Below are 12,190 nucleotides of genomic sequence, written 5' to 3'. Positions count from 1 at the left end.
CCTCCATCTTTGGGACTAAGGACCACCTGCTCACCCAGGCTGGGAAGCTGCTCATTCCTGAGTCATTTAAATGTTGTGTCTCCCATTTCTCCGAATCGTCTATCAATCAACGTGGAACCTCACTGCAAACTGTCTTACTGGGCACCCCTGGACCTTTGGTTTTAATTTTGTGACACCAACTAAATGCTAAATCAGATGCTAAATCACCTGAAGGAAAGGACCAACATTCTTTTCTCCCAGACCCCTTATTTACTCGGAACTGTGCTCTGGTGAACGCTCAACACATTTTAAGTGACTTGTCCAGAGCAGGAGACTAGAACGCAGGTCTCCAGTCCTCTCACCACAAAGCCACTGTTCTAGAAGTGACAGCACTTATGTCCTCATTCAATGATATTTTTTTTGTTTAGCCAGACAACATGACAATTCTATTAGTCTAGGAAAGTCAGAATTATGTCTTCTCACTGGAAACTCAAGAAAACTAGTTTGACTTAGTTGTTCTTATAACCAATTTGACCACGTTTGGAGAAAGGGATTATTAGTATTCAAAGTCACTTCTTATACTTACAAGATATTTGAGGCTTTTTTTTAAAAAAGAGAGATTGACAGGGACTTCCCTGGCAGCCTAGTGGTTAAGACTTTGCCTTTCAATGCAGGGGGTGCGGGTTCAATCCCTGGTCAGGGAGCTAAGATCCCACATGCTTCCAGGCCCAAAACCCCAAACATAAAACAGAAGCAAAATTGTAACAAATTCAATAAAGACTTTTAAAATGGTCCACATCAAAAAATCTTTAAAAAAAAAGAGATTGACAAATGGAAACATTTTTCTCTGGTTCTGACTGCGATTAAAAGCCATCTAAATGTTAATATTGTCTACTTTCTAGATACCATCATCTGAAAATTGATGTAACCTGGTCTGGCTTCATTTATCATTTATGTTTTCATTTTAGTCTATGTGGAATAATTTTGAGTACTGGTGGAGTCACAGAGTTCCATACTTACCTGTTTGGTATATAAATAGAACACTATCTTAAAAATAATTTGAACTGGGTGACTAACCCAACAGAGAGGTGAAACAACTTTTCATTAGCCCAAGTGGATTCTGCTGTGTTACTGAGAGGGTGACAAGCTTCCTCACCTCATCTCTGGTCACCCCACTTTTCTTTTGCCCAGCTTCCTGCAGCTGGGCCCTGGACCATTCTCCTGAAGGCCCAACACAGCTTCTGTTTCTCAGCTAAGCCACACCCGAGGCAGGAAGGTGTGATTAGCTCTCTGCCTCTCCTAGCAGGCTTCAGAATGAAGACAGTGAGGTGGGGTCCTGAGTGACAACAGGTCCCCCAGGGGAAACCAACCAGCTTCCTTGGGTAGTAACTCCTCCTTGGACTCACCACTTTTCCTTGCAATGTTGGAAAATTCTCTGGAGTAGGTTTTGGCTGACCCTACCCAGGCCCATTCTCTGCCCTCTGGGTGAGGTATTCTGTACAGTAGTTGGAACCTAGTAAATCCCAGATTAAGTGATTGGAGCCAGGCATCCCATCGAATGGTTTCCAACTGATGACTGAATGTTTAGGCTGTTCCTGCCCTTGACACCAAGACCACTGTGCCTCCTCTGTCCCTAGGCTCCAGTGTCCCTTGGATGCTATACCTTGCCAGGAGGGCTGGACCTTAGAAGTCACCTTCCATAGCCTCTCCATGATCCTGGCTCCTGGTTATCCCTGCCAGCTCCATATTGCTGGAAGCAATTCATCATGCCTAGTGCCCATATACCAGTCATGACAAGGGTAAGACTGAATGTGTGAATGATAGCAGTGGTGACAATTACCATTTGATGAGGACCAGTGGGATGCCAGACATTGTATTAGTGCTTTTGTCATACATTTTCTCACTTAATTCTCACAAGAAACTCATGAGGTAAGAATTTCCCCTCCTTTTTACAACTGCAAAATCCAAGTCAGTAAGTATAGGTACCTGGCAAGGATCTATAACAAGTAAATAAAAGTTGGAATTCAAATCCAGGGCCAAACTCTTAACTATTAAGATGTGTTGACTTCCAACAGGGTTTTTGGACTTTCTTTCCTTCCCACAACTACCTTTTTTTTTTAAGACTTAGAAGTTAGGGCTTCCCTGGTGGCGCAGTGGTTGAGAGTCTGCCTGCCGATGCAGGGGACGTGGGTTCGTGCCCCGGTCCGGGAGGATCCCACATGCCGCGGAGCGGCTGGGCCCATGAGCCATGGCCGCTGAGCCTGCGCATCCGGAGCCTGTGCTCCACAACGGGAGAGGCCACAACAGTGAGAGGCCCACGTACCAAAAAAAAAAAAAAAGACTTAGGAGTTAAAATGTGTGGGTCACATAAGTATGAGTTTATTTGCCTCATTTGCTTTATATCTTTGGCAAGGGTAGGGTAGGTCTATTTTAAAAAAATATATTTTCAAAGTCCTTGGTTCAGTGCTGTGCACAGCTGGTCCACAGTAGAGGCTGACTAAATAATGATGGAGCCATGTTTCATAAACATAGAGGTAGCAGAGATAGTAGGACCCAGCTCAGACTCTGCCCCAGAATCCGGTCCCACTGGCAAAATCAAGTCCTTGACATCACATCAGTCTCTGTGGATGTGGCCATGCCTGCACCTGTTGTCTACAAATAGTGGTTCAACCAACAACTGCCCTTCCTAGGCTGACATCTAGCCCTATATAAACATTTCTTTTTTAGAACCAGTTCTTAATTCCTACGCCCTCTTGGTTTATTACTAGTTTCTTGAGAAAATAATCTGTCGACATTCTCCAGTCATGGGATGATGACTCAGGCTAGGGATCCGGGCCATTTTCTGGGCAGTAGCTGGCCTTCTCCTAACTCCTGTTAGGCCCCAAGCCAGCACACCACAGAGAGGTGCTCCTTCTACCTCCCCACCTCCTTTCCTCCTGCCCACTCTTGCCTCTGCGGTTGCCAGAGAAACCATAAAAATATTACTCCACAAGCTCTAGGAACAAAATGTCAGTGCACTGTACTATTGTTTTAATTTAAAAACGTAAGTGTTTAATATAACTCCAGCCTGGAAGAAATCCCCTTAGTGGCAGACAACTCCCTTGGAAAAGGAGAGCTACAAAATCAGGAAGAACTCAGGAGGGGCAGTGAGACTTAGGCTTATCAAGAGCACCTCAACTCCCCTGTCTAGCAGTGAAATTGTCTCACTTCTCCCTTGATTTTTTTTTTTTTTTTAAGGAGTAAAAAAAATCTCAAGTTTATTTTGACCTGCACCTCTTTGAGGAACTACAAGGATGGTCATTTCATGGGTTCTCCTATTGTATTCCAATTTTGGCCTAAGGCAAGTCTACATAGTTATAACTTAAAAGAATAAAGTGTTAGAGTTTACCAGGTTTTGTTAAATATTTTAATAATTTAAAAAATTCCATAAGTTTAAGTGATAAGTTACACTATGCTAAAGTTTTCTCTTATCCTTCTCAGAATTCAAAGATATATTTATAGTTTTAATCAGTGTACCCATTGCTGTGTTCTTTGATCCCTTGATTATTGTATTGGTTTTTCTTTCTTTTTTTTTTGCTTTTTAGCTCTACCTCCATTTTATTAGTATTACTTTTTGTGGTTGCTCTAGGATTGAAAAGATGTATCTTTAACGTATCACAGTTCAAATCTTCAAATAGAATCCTAGCATTTCATACTTAGAATAAGACCCTGTAACAGTAACTTCCAACCCGCCTCCCCGCCATTCATAGTCTATTGTTGTCAAACATTTTATATAACATCATAACAGGTTATAAACTCCACAATACCATATTCTTAGTTTTGCTTTAAACAGTCAGCTAACACTTAAAGAAATTTAAAAATGAGAAAAATAAGAAAAAATGTTTCTTATTACTCAAAAAAATCAGATCACGACACTTCCTTGCTTGAAACCTTTCAACACATTCCTGTTGCCCTTGTAATTTAATCCAGATTCAACATGCCCCGCAACTGAAATCTAATCGGGGGGAGGGAACACGTTTCAGTATCTAGTTCCATGCCCATTTCATGCAAAGTTCTCAGGAAATGGTACCTAGTCTCAAAATTAACTTAATTTCTCTCTGTGTAATTGATATAGCCTAAAGAGGAGTAATTAACCTAAATTGAGTGCCCCAAAAAACAAACAAAATCCCTTCCTTCTTTCCTTTTTTTCCTTCTTTTCTGCTCCCCTCCTCCACCTCTTTGCTGTAGTCTTCCAGAAAACAAAACAAAACACTCTGCCACACACTCGTGTAGGATTCTTGTTAGAGAATATGACGTTTTGGACTTGTGAGGTACCTCATTTGTCTTGTTTTTAATAAGGTGTTTGGGAAAAGGTAGAGATTTTCTGCAAGTCGTTTTCTTTTTTTTTCAAAGCTGCTTTCTTCACTGTCCGGGCTCTGTTTTCTGGTGGGAGGGATTGGTTTGTTCCCTTCCTCAGAACACTGAATTTGATTGTCCTGTGATAGCTGTTGCACAGAACTACTCAGCACCCGTTTCTCTTACGAGTTCAGTGAACAACCCAGTATCCTTCCTTTCCTTGTGGGCTCTAAAATGCCTGCTTCTTATCCCAAACCTCGTCTCGTCTACCTCCGCCAATCCCTGTGTGGGCTGTTGAAGTTCTCCCTCCCTCCGTACTAACTGACCTCGTTTGACGTTTCCCCAGGGCTGCTGACTTTCCCTGCTCAGTCTGGAGGCTGTGCTCCTGGAAGTGGCATTACCCCTTATGGTCTCTGTCTCTGTCCCTGTCCTTGTGTCTCTGTCCAGCCTTTCCAACTATCCACTGAATTGTAAGAGCACAAACGTCTCAACCTTCATGACCTGATCCTCCTTCCAAACAGTCCCCCATACTACCCATTCCAGGAGAGTTATTCATTTCCTTAGTTACTCATTCATTCTTTCGTTCAACCGGTGTCCATTGACTCCCTCCTACTGTACCCAAAACTGGGATGCTTTGGGTACAAAGAAGTAGATCCCTCCCAGCAACCTGTTGGCCTTTCAGGGGTTATCATTGATATTCTGACTTGGTTCTGCCTGTTCTAATTATGAGAAGTGGATAAAAAAGTTTCGGCTGGGTCCTCTCTTCTCCCTATATTGATGATACCACATGGTAAGGATGCTACTGTTTTGCAACTCTAATATCAATCTGTAGATTGGTCCTGCTTGGTCTGCTTGGACCCCTGGTTTTCCCCAATACTCTCTGTCCCCTGGGATCTATGCTACTTAATCAGCAGACACTTCCTTCTCCCAGAAGCTCAATTAGAGTCTGAACACAGAGTGGAGCAAACATTCCTCATGCCATCTCAGACTTTCTGCTTAGAAGCTTCAACTCTGTATCATTGTTTGATAATTTGCCCCCTTTATCTTCTCTGTTCTCTTTTTTTTTTTTTTTTTTTTTGCGGTACACGGGCCTCTCACTGCCGTGGCCTCTCCCGTTGCGGAGCACAGGCTCCGGACACACAGGCTCAGTGGCCATGGCTCAGGGGCCCAGCTGCTCCGCGGCACGTGGGATCTTCCCGGACCGGGGCACGAACCCGCGTCCCCTGCATCGGCAGGCGGACTCCCAACCATTGTGCCACCAGGGGAGCCCTGTTCTCTCTTTATAATCAATATTTTTTTTTTTTTTTGCGGTATGCGGGCCTCTCACTGTTGTGGCCTCTCCCGTTGCGGAGCACAGGCTCCGGACGCACAGGCCTAGCGGCCATGGCTCACGGGCTTAGTTGCTCCGCGGCATGTGGGATCTTCCCGGACCAGGGCACGAACCCGTGTCTCCTGCATCGGCAGGCGGATTCTCAACCACTGCGCCACCAGGGAAGCCCCAATATTTTTTATTGAGGTGTACAATGTTGTGTTTATTGAGGTTTACAATGTTGTGTTAATTTCTGCTGTACAGTGAAGTGATTCAGTTATACATATATATGTACATATATATATTCACTTGAATATTCTTTTCCATGATGGTTTATCATAGGCTATTGAATATAGTTCTCTGCGCTATATAGTAGGACCTTGTTGTTTATCTCTCTTTCTTGCCTAATCTCTTGGATTGAGCCCCCAGGTAGTTCATCCTTCTCTCCTATTTTCCATCTCTTTTTGTTCTACTTCTAGGAAATCTCTTCAATTTTTCACTTACAACATTTCTGTTCAAATTTTTATTTTGGTTAACATTTTGAATTTCTAAGAACTCTTACTTGTTTTCTTGTTATTCCTTTTGCAGAGGTACCTGTTTTTGTTTTAGGGGTGCAACATCTTATCATTTCTGGGGTGATATTCATTGTTGCTGTTGTTGTCATTATTTAGCTTAACTCTGCACCCTGTATTTTCTCTTTCTTGAAGTCCTTTTTTTTTTTTCTGTTTATTCTGGCTTCTCTTTTTCATGGTTGTGGCTTTCCTAAAAATATCTGCTTATCCCTAGCTTTGAATTCTTATTTAGGATTAAGGTTAGGGTAATTTAGGGGCCAAGCTCAAACTTCTGTGACACAGAGGCCCGCAAACTTCAACTGCCTGAATAAAATAGAAGTTGATTTGTCTCTCTCATAGGCAGACTGGAGGTGAGTGATTCCAGCTCTTCTCTGCAAGGGCATAAGAATCCAGCCACAGTTGATTGTGGCAATCAGTCAGTGCCAAGGGTTGGGGGTGGCTCAGTGGAGAGAGGAGATAGAGAATGGAGAGAGCCAACACATAACAAGAAGTTCCAACAGAGGAGAGAGGAGAAAATGAGTAGGGTTTGGTGGCAACTAGAAGCATAGATAGGGAGACAGTCAGCCACACCCAGCCAGCTGGAGGCTCGGGCTGACCTCCAGTGTTGGGGTGGAGCCTGACAAAGGGGAGGTACAAAATCAGTCTAGAAAGAGACAAAGGGTCACAACAGGACTCAGGCACAGAGCCCAAGGTGACGAACCCAGAATGACCTAGAACCTTAGTGACTGGAGGTTTGCTCTGTGAGGCCATAGCTGCTGAGTACTTCTTGTCTTAGGCTCTGTGATGGACTGAATGTTTTCCTCTCAAAGTTCATATGCTGAAATCCTAACCCCCATTGTGATGGTATTAGGAGGAGGTCTTTTGGGAGGTGATTAGGTCATGAGGGTGGAGCCTTCTTGGATGGGATTAGTGCCCTTTACTGAGACCCATCCAGAGAGCTCCCTCATTCTGTCCACCATGTGAGGACACAGTGAGAAGGCAGCCGTCTGCCAATGAGGAAGAGGGCACTCAGAGATATGGAATCTGTTGGTACCTTGGTCTTGGACTTCCAGCATCCAGAACTGTGAGAAGCAAATGTTTGTTGTTTAAGTCCTCCAGTCTATGGTATTTTTGTGATAGCAGCCTGAACAGACTAAGACGGGCTCAGATTGATTTAGGAAAGCAGGGAAGGGACCCAGCATCTGTGAGGGGTTTAAATGACTCCTACTATGGGGCTGTGGATCCCTAAATAAGAGGCTGTTATTGTTGCCGATTGTTGGAAACAAGGAGGACTTTTTTTTTCTATCTAAAGATATTTTATACTGAATAGATTAAGATTGATGAGCAAATAATTAAAATGCATTTTAAGGGTATGCAAATTGGATTAGTATAAACTGAAAAAGGAATAAAAGATGGAGCTAGAGCAAGAAGACTGGACATTTTTACATATGCTTTATTAAGAACAAGAGGGTAATTTCCATACATGGAAATAGAAGAATGTAAAATGAAAAACTAATTGACTAAGCAAAACACTTTCTAGGACATGGAATGTAAATGAGAATCTTGCAGGAATGAAAGTGGGGCAATTTACCAGGAGAAACATGCAGAATGCTGAAAGTTAGTAGGTAAAATGAGAAAACTAAAGCAAAGTTCCTAAAGGAAGATTGAAAGACTAAATATCTTAGTAGTGACATATATAAAGGAAAGTATTTTTACATATTAGGTAAATTTTAAATGATGCTTATGGGACAGAGACATTAAGAAACCAATCTAGTTATTTATCCATTCATCTATGTTCTGTATTGGAACAGAGCTATGTGGTTTTACTTTGTAGGTATAAATTGAATCTAAAATAAGGGAAAAAAATCTGAGTCATATGTATCCACAATTTTGGTTATTTACAGTTTAAAGTACTGAGCAAGCATTGGTTCCATTTTAGAGAATCTGTGGAGGAGAAGTTTGGACATTGCCAAAAATAATGTCACAATATTTATGAAAAGAATAATCTAGATGTTTTTGGACTGATAAACACAACCTCCATATCTGGAAAGAGGCTGGAAGAAAATAATTGTGAAACTATTTTATAAATATTTTAATAAGAGCAGTAGTAAACAGCATGGCTTTGTAAAGAACAAATCCTGTCAGAATAAAATAATCTCCTCCTATGACAGAATGACAAGTCTGCTGGATTGAGGGGGAGGGAATAGATATTAACTATCATGACTTCAGCAAGGATTTTGATTTCTGTTTGGGAAGCAAATACATAAGATAATTTCAGGTAGTAATAACCAGTTACGAAGGAAATAAAGCAGAAGAATGAGGAGAGAAATGATGGGTGAAGGCTAGTGCCTTAGAAATGGTCATCAGGGAGGATTGTTGGAGAAGATGCTTGATCTGAGATCTGAATAGTGATAAGTAGCCAATCATGTATCAATCCAGGGGAGAGTGCCCCATGGATGGAGCAGCTAGTGGGTGACCTTGGCCTGTCTGATGGGTAGAGAGAAGGCCAGTGGGGTTGAAATGCAGTGAAAAAAGAGGGGGGTAAACATGATGAGAGAATGAGGGACCTTGAGGGTATGTGACAAAGGGTATGGATTTTCTTCAAGGGTAAATGGGAAGAGGGCTGAGGGTTTTGGGCAGGGGAATGACGTGGTCCAATTTACATCGTAAAAGGTTCCACGGCTGTGGTACAGGGTGGAGTAAATTGAGCAAAAGGGGAAGCAGAGAGAGGATGTTGACGTAGAGGGAGGCCTGGCCGAGGATGCTGCCAGTGGGCATTGTTAGGAGTGCTGGATCTGGAGTATCTTTAGAGGTAGGACTTGGCATTGGATTAGATGTGAGGAATAAGGAAAGAGAGTTGATCCAAGGATGATGCCTCGGTCTTTGGTCTGATCAACTGTGCACCGTAAACTGAGATGGGAGAAGACTCAAGAAGGAGGTGTTTGGGGAAGAAATTTGGGAGTCGCCATCTCTGTGTGAGATATGTAGAATTTGACTGCCTGCTATCCATCTGTATGGAGGGATTGAGTAGGTAGTTGGATATAATTCCAGAGTTTAGGTGGAGAGGTTGGCATTGGCGAGAAACCATTTAAGGGTCACAGCATACAGAAGATATTGAGATGACCTCATTAGGATCCTCACAATTTCTCTGTGAAGTAGTTATAAATATAACAGTAGATGAGTGGTGGGTATGATGTGGTCCAGGTGTGACAGGCATGTGTGTAGAACCCAGCATCCAGGATGGACAAGCGTAACGAGGAGAACAGGTTACATCAATAAGAGGGATCCCAGGGCCAATCTCTGTCCCATGAGCATAGCCTTACCAGATTTAGCAAATAAAAATATTGCATGGAAAAAAAAATTGCATGCGACATAACTTATACTAAAAAAATTTATTCATTGTTTATCTAAAATTCACATTTAACCAGAGGGCCTGTATTTTGTCTGCCAACCCTACCTCAACATCTACAAAATATTGAAACCTTCCGTATATCTTCCTCTTTTTCTCCATTCCATATGCCCCACGATCATAGCTCTAATTTTCAGCGTGTTAGATTATAATTGCTTTAAACCTCTTTTTTCTGTTGGACTTTGTGTGCTTCCTGAAGGCAAGGCTGTGTGTCATGCATCTTTGTGCAATTGTTAACGTTGAAAGGCCAGAGCTGACTAGGGACCCATGGAAAGCAGCTTTATTCCTTTCTCTCACTATCTCTTTAAAACCATGTGAAGGCTTACTTGGGGCCCAGTTCCCTGAATGAAATCTCAGATCCATAATTTAGAAGACACTTCTGTCCCTTTCAGTTGCAGGATAGTCTTGGGTTAATACTAGAATGTTTAGTCCAGGGTGACTAAACATTTAATGACTTTCAACTTCATTAAAAAGTTTCCTCTCTTCTGGAGCTTGGGGGCATCCCGCTGAGAAGCCCAAGGGTGGTGGGCCATTAGGTTAGCTTCACGTTTTCCTATTTGGTTCCTCTCCTCCTCCGTCCTCCCCACAGGCAGCCTCTCCCCCTGCGGGTTGGAGGGGGTCGCCGAGAGTGAGGAAGAGCAGAAGGAAGGATGGGGCTGAGTTACTTGCTCTTGGCAAGTAACTTAACGGATGTCTCTCCTCCCCTCCCTGCTCTCCCCCCATCCCCGGCCTCTTTGTGCTGGGCAGGAGGCCCCTGTTGGGCAGGCTCCTTTATTTTATTTTATTTTACTTTTATTTTTTATTTGAAGTATAGTTAATTTACAATGTCATGTTAGTTTCAGGTGTACAGCACAGTGATTCAGTAACCTATATTATAATCTATTCTTTGTTCAGATTCTTTTCCCTTATAGGTTATTACAAAATACTGAGTATAGTTCCCTGTGCTACACAGTAGGTCCTTGTTGCTTATCTATTTTATATATACTAGTATGTATATGTTAATCCCAAACTCCTAATTTATCCCTTTCCCTTTGGTAACCATAAGTTTGTTTTCTATGTCTGTGAGTCTATTTCTGTTTTGTAAATAAGTTCATTTGTATCTTTTTTTTCTTTTAGATTCCACATCTAAGCGATAGCTTTCTCTGCCAGGCTTACTTCATTTTGTGTGATAATCTCTAGGTCCATCCATGTTGCTGCAGATAGCATTATTTCATTCTTTTTTATGGCTGAGTAATATTCCACTGTATATATATATATATATATATATATATATATATATATATATGTGTGCGTGTGTGTGTGTGTGTATATATATGTATATATACATACACACCACATCTTCTTTATCCATTCCTCTGTTGATGGACATTTAGGTTGCTTCCATGTCTTGTCTGTTGTAAATAGTGCTGCAGTGAACATTTGGGTGCATGTATCTTTTCGAATTATAGTTTTCTCCAGATATATGCCCAGGAATGGGATTGCAGGATCCTATGGTAGTTCTATTTTTAGTTTTTTAAGAAACCTCCATACTGTTCTCCACAGTGGCTACATCAACTTACATTCTCACCAACAGCGTAGAAGGGTTCCTTTTTCTCCACACCTTCTCCAGCATTTATTATTTGTAGTCTTTTTGATGATGGCCATTCTGACCGGGGTGGGGTGATACTACCTCCTTGTAGTGTTGATTTGCATTTCTCCGGGCTCCTTTTATAAAGGATGCTAAGTTGCAGGAAAATAGACCTGTGGTCTGTGGACATGCAGTTAGCTCCTGGTGTGACTGTGTCTTCCCGAGGAAAGCCTCTCACTATTTGCCTCTCTCAGGCAGGAATCACACAGGAATCTCCAGGGAACCTATTTCACACTTTCTGAGCAGTATCCTCCAGCCACTCACTGACTTGAGGTGAGGGGGACACCCTTGTCTTTCCTCCCTGCCTCTCCTCCCCCAAGACTGTGTGGATTTCTGGTGGTTCAGAAATATGACCGTGCTCCAGTTTTCTCCAAAGAAATGGTCTCTCTCAGCCCCTTCAACCTCTACCCTTTTATATCCTCAAGGACTAAGGGCTTCAAAATCAGTTTCCAGGGGCTTCCCTGGCAGTCCAGTGGTTAAGACTTCGCCTTCCAATGCAGGGGGTGTGAGTGCCATCCCTGGTTGGGGAGCTAAGATCCCACATGCCTCGCGGCCAAAAAACCAAAACATAAAACAGAAGCAATAGTGTAAGAAATTCAATAAAGACTTTAAAACTGGTCTACATCGAAAACAAAATCTTAAAAAAAAATAAGTTTCCAGCACCTTCCTCTGCAATTCCTACGTAGGTGTTCCAGAATTTCTCTTCGGAATATGAGAGTCTTTGTCACTTCTTTTCTTGATTTTGGCTTTGGTGCCTTAGCAGAAGCTGAGGCAAAAGAGTACCATCCTACCATCTTTTGTTATATTTGTATTTTTAGCGCCTAGCTCAGTGCCTGGTGTATGGTAGACACTTGATAACTGTTTTTTGAGCAACTTAATTATTAACAAGAACATACAGTAAGGTCTCTCCTATGCTCCTTAATCATGAGGATCACTGTTTTTCCTATGCTCACCCCGCCTACAAATCTGGATGACACCTC

The sequence above is a fragment of the Kogia breviceps genome, chromosome 2 (assembly GCF_026419965.1).
Source record: "Kogia breviceps isolate mKogBre1 chromosome 2, mKogBre1 haplotype 1, whole genome shotgun sequence".
In the NCBI taxonomy this organism is placed as follows: Eukaryota; Metazoa; Chordata; class Mammalia; order Artiodactyla; family Physeteridae; genus Kogia; species Kogia breviceps.
Note: the sequence above shows the minus strand (reverse complement) of the source record.